Raw genomic sequence first — 5,610 nt, 5'->3', positions numbered from 1 at the left:
TAGAATTCGCCAGAAGAATCGTTCCTAACAAAGATATGGCCATTATACCTTCTTTTTCTAGAACCTTCACTTTTGTCACTAAAATCGCCAAATTCATTGCCAAATCACCAACGGTCAACAAGTTTGTCGCCAAAGTCGAAGATCATTGATTTGACATCCACTTAACAACCATTAAGGATATATGTAAATATCTCTGTTCAGAGATGTGAAAAATGTCCTTTTGGTTCTGTGGATAGTGTTTCAGGGAGAGGGAAGATTCGAATCGGGCTTTGTATCCCGTGTCCTGCCCAATCCATTGCTCTGTTACAGTAGTGATTATAGAAACACGGGACCATATGTCCGGCAATGAGATTAATATTGCAGGAAAGTAATATTACACATATTTAACGATATCATATTATCGTTTTTATTTAGTGTTTTTTTTATTTCCGAAGTGCATTGTGGTCTTTTAAGAATGAAGATGATTCCTCCAAATAGACACTTAATTAATTTTTTGATAGTTTCCACATACTTTTATCTAGAAACAAAATATGAATAATCAATCGATGATAGAAAGAAAAAAAATCTGCTTTATTTTGAGGAATTTTAATGGCTTCAAGTCTCAAGAAATTTGTTCTCCCAATTAATTTTGCTAACTGTTAGTGAGTCATTGTTAACTATTATTACTATCATTGTTAATTATAAGGGAATCCAGAATGTTTATCCTCTGAAACGATGTCTTTCTTGTAAAACTAATGTATTGATTTATTTTGAATAGTATTTTTTAATTAAAAATACTTATCATTTTTTGAGAAAACGATACGGAGTATTCGTAACTCTTTCTTTCTCATTTTAACCTGTTATAGATAGGGAGACGAAAGTGGGAGCATATATTTCACGGACGCTACTTTTAAGGGCGGTATGTAAACTATGCATAGTTTATTTTATTCATATAAACCAAACATGATGTTCGGGTGGGAAAGCAATAATATTATTCTCCAAGCTGAATTCAAATTTGTTAAGCCTTTTTATAATAACTGAAGGCGGAAAAAAAAATCTTATCAATGATCGCTGTGCTAAAGTTAATAACAAGAGTTTTTATATCCATTTAAGTGTTTATCTATCTTTCTAATATCCTTATTTTTAACATTACATTTCTGCGCTCGCGGTGTCTCCGGCATGGTCTAGTGGTTAGGATACCTGGCTCTCACCCAGGAGGCCCGGGTTCGATTCCCGGTGTCGGAAGTTTATTTTAGTTAACAAAAATTGTTGCTGATACCGAGCGCCTACAATGTTTCAAAGATGCAGAAATTCTTTCCCTAATCAAGAAGTTGTTGTTACTTATGGCAATTTAAAAGCCCCCTGACAGTTATCTGTCAACTATTTAAACCGAATGAACGTCTCTTGTTTTTTCAATAGCGCCAACTAGAGCCAAGAGTACAACTTAGCTACTTACTCGTCACAATCCTTTTTACGGGCCGGGCTTCATTTCTGCATTTCATACACAGACCGTAATTTAGACCTGAATCAAAGAACGATCATCTTTGAACCAGTACCCCTAGTAGTATTATTCTCGACATGCAGGATATTGTGACCACGACATATTTATACATGCGCCAGCTACCACACACACGGAGAGTCTTCGGCTGGCGGGATTCTAACTTGCAACCCAAGGGATGCGAATCCAGCTCCCTACCAACCAAGCTATCCCGGCCTTCGAGTCAAGAAGTGAAATATAACATAAAAATAAAATATTAATTAATGGCAACACAAAACATATTTTTAAAAAATAAAGGAGGTACGTGGCATTAGTTCAAAAGATGATAACATGATAGTGGTATAGCCTTGTTTCATGCAACTTCATTTTATGAGTAAAAATTTATCTTTAATTATATAGTAATGATAATGTGCAAGCTAAAAAGTATCTAATACCGTCCCCTCGCGCGTGTATGTATAATTGCCGTAGCTAAAAAATGAAAAATATTATTGTAAAATGAAATAAAAATGATCAGAATTAGGAACAAGAAACAATTGATCAAAATAAAACTGATATCACTCATTTTAACTTTATCGTAAACTGTATAAAGAGAAAGTACGATAATCATCAAAGAATTTCAAATGCTGTTTATTTCTTAATAAGAAAGCGTAGAAACATTGTAGATTAGGTGGAGGAAACTCAATATATGAACTTTAAGCCATATTTTTAGATTGTTATCAAATTTTGAAAATGAGAAAATTTATCTTTCCGTGTGCAAGCAAACTCGATAGATTAAAAAGATAAAGAGTCAGATAAATAAAATTTGGTATTCAGAGGGCCGCTGTAGCCTGGTGGTAAGGTCTTGGCTCGTGAGCCGTAGGATTTCAGATTCGGGACCCGATTCCACCGAAGAACTGTCGTGTAAGGGGCTCTGTTTCACGTTAAATCCGTCAGGGTCAAACGTCCTCCCGCTGGTGTGGTGTGGAGAGGGGGATGCCAGCTCAGATGTCGTCCTCGTCATCTGACCGCTGTTCAAAATGACTAGGTCCGTCCTAAAATAGCCCTAGTGTTGCTTTACAATGGGACGTTAATATAACTAAACTAAACTAAGATGGTACTCAGGTTAAGAATGTAAAATGATATCTAATCTGTATCAAATATAGAACTAAATTTTCCAAATGATTCACCATCTGGCTGCCGCTACTTTAGCATACATGTAAACACAATATTTCAAAAATACAATGATAAAAGTAAGTGAAATCTGGTATGCGATTTTGTGATCTACAATAAATGACCTTGTGTAGCTGTGTGCGAAATTTTGGTTTTAATTTATCAGAAAAAATAATTCGAATAAGTAATTCGCGTTTTTATAAGTTAATTCAATAAGTTCGTTTTAAAGTTATCAGAGAGCTATTTTGAGACGAATAGTTGATTGTGATTTTGAAACATGGTCAGAGGACGATGAGGCACCAAATCAAACATTTTCCTCTCCAAAATTGCCACATCCCACCGAAAAAAGGATCATCGACACCGATCATTTTCATATGCATCTGACTCAAATAATGGCAAATTTTCCACCAAAGAGCGAAAACTTAAGAATATATTTTATATTATTACGAATTTGTATTATTGCTTTCTTGTGTAGTTAGTCTCATCGTATAGAAAATAGCATAATGGATGCAAGTTCCCAGCCTTAGCCGCTATTTGATGACTAGCGAAAAATCCTAGATTCTTCAGTTCTAGAAAATAAAAGAATTATAGCGGTATCTCTATTAAGATACGAGATTCAATGATGCTTCTAGAAAATTTCATATCTTGAGAGAAAGTGTATATAAATACGAGACAGCTAAATCAATAAAGAGAAAATTTTCTTTTTGGAGTTTTCATTGCGGAACGAGTTCTCTAACAGCACTTTCGGCACGTGTCATTATTTTCTGTCTGCTTGCATTATGAATTTCTACAAGTGTTTTCTTTGTATCTTCTTTCTTCTTTTCCAAGGTGTGTTTGTGGCCGCGGTGGCCTGGTGGTAAGGTCTCGGCTTGTCAGCCAGAGGGTTTCAGGTTCGAGACCCGATTCCACCAAAGAACAGTCGTGTACAGGGGTCTGTTGCACGTTAAATCCGTCATGCCAAACGTCCTCCCGATAGTGTGGTGTGGAGAGGGGGGTGCCAGCTCAGGTGTCGTCATCGTCATCTGACTGCGGTTCAAAATTTCGAGGTCCGTCGCAAAATAGCACTAGTGTTGCTTTATAACGGGACGTTAATATAACTAAACTAAACTAAATCAAGGTGTGTTTGTATAATTTCCGTATCATGTTTTTCGCATAAAAATGCGCCATTTTCTATTATTTAACGTGTCGAATTTCTTAAACCGTATGTCCCCAGAAGTATTTTCGCACACACAAAAAAAGATTTTTTTTTCTATTTATTTTAGCAATTTATTTTCTCTTTTTTTTTATTTCAGCAATTTATTTCCGCTTCCTTTGCTTTAGCAATTTATTTATACTTTTTTAGGGAAGGATTTTACGAATAAAAAAAATCTAAATGATTTCTTAAAAGAAAATCTTTAAGAAAAGTTTTTAGCTTTTCTTGGTGAAAACTTAAGATTCTTTTTTTTTTTCTTTTTTTTTCGTCTTTTTTTTTCAGAAAAACCTTCTACAAAGGTTTTTACTTTCATTTATAGCTAATAGGTTTTACCACGACTAAATTCTTCAGCTAACAGGTGGCTTTGAAAGGAAAAACGAAAATACCGCGAACTTAAATGCTTAGTAGCTGGAATAGAATCTGCTTTGGAATGGCGGGGATTATTGAGTGAACAGGTGGCAGCGTTCTCCCCTGAACTTTCTCGTGTGCTCACACAATAAGTCATGCTTCGTATATAGCTCCGAAATTCCGCAATACAATAGTGTCTCCGTATTCCGACAGATATCAGATTAAAGGACAGTCGAATTAATTAAAGTGTTTATTTTTTAAAAAGCGCATTTCAATAGTAATATCAAATCCTGTTATTGTACAAAATGTACAGAATTATATAAAAAGTTATGCTTTTTAGTTTCTCGTACATGTAGTACATAGAATGTATATTAACCATCAAAAAAAAAAAATTGAATCTCGAGATTTTGATGAATTTTCACGTTTTAGAACTCCTTAAGTTCGAAATACACATTTTTGAAAAATGTCAGTCTGTCTATGACAAAACACTTTAACCTAATTGGTTGAAATTTTATACGCGGTCTTTACACCAAATGTGCAGATATATTTCAAATTTTGAATAACACTGTTCAGAGGAAGTCCGGCAGTCCGGCTGCTCGAATATAAGTTAACAATATAACCATAAAACGAATGGATCTAGTTACTAATCTAGATTAGAAGGATTCCGTGCACAGATTTAACATCTATATTGTAAACACCTGTCTAATTTCGAACCAAATCCCACAACGGGTAATTGTATGACTGTATGTACTCTCAGAAACATCTAAACGAGTTAATTCAAAGACGTAGTGACTTAAATATATCAAATAAGGTATGGAATTTTGTGACTACAAGTGCAGTTTTGTGTCTAATCTTTATTTAATCGACTGAGAAAAATAGTCTAAAATACAAATTCGATTTTCGGATACTATTAACCGCATCCCAGGCATTCATCGCCAAATATCACGCCAAGGATGACACGATAGATTCAATGAAAATGCTAAATTCGCGCCAAAATTTAATATTTCGTAACTATCGTATGCCAATGTCATGTAAGGCATGACAAGTTTATTCGAGAGTATGCGAGAAAGTTTTAAGGAGACCACTCCAGATGGTTCTACAAATAATAAAAGAAGATAATAGATTTTAGGGATGAGTTATGAAGTTCTTAAACTCGAAGTTCTTAACCTCTGGATAGAACAGATGCTAAAAGTATCAACATGGTATTGAAATTACTTAGGAGGTGGTTAATAAAGAAAAATGTATATTCGAGCTAGATGGATTTTTTACCCCCCCCCCTCCCCCATATTGGCATAAGTGGAGAAGTTGCAAATTGTTGAGAAGCATAAAGAGAGAAAAAAAGATACATAATTGGACCCCTTTGGAACTTAAAAGATTAGAAAATGAAGTGATTTAGCTGCTTTTCGTTAATTTTTAAAATTTCAAAATTAATTAATTTTTCAAT

The 5,610-nt window shown here is 34.5% G+C and overlaps 1 non-coding gene across 1 annotated transcript; it reads left to right on the top strand.

Annotated features, from left to right (window-relative positions):
• The first annotated feature begins 1,152 nt into the window (after positions 1-1,152).
• Trnae-cuc (transfer RNA glutamic acid (anticodon CUC)) lies at positions 1,153-1,224 on the top strand. The gene has a single exon. It is a non-coding gene; the product is annotated as a tRNA-Glu (tRNA).
• Positions 1,225-5,610: the final 4,386 nt, after the last annotated feature.

This window comes from Argiope bruennichi, chromosome 5 (assembly GCF_947563725.1).
Source record: "Argiope bruennichi chromosome 5, qqArgBrue1.1, whole genome shotgun sequence".
NCBI lineage: Eukaryota > Metazoa > Arthropoda > Arachnida > Araneae > Araneidae > Argiope > Argiope bruennichi.
The sequence above is the reverse complement of the archived record's forward strand: the minus strand, read 5'-3'. Positions and strand labels throughout refer to the sequence as shown.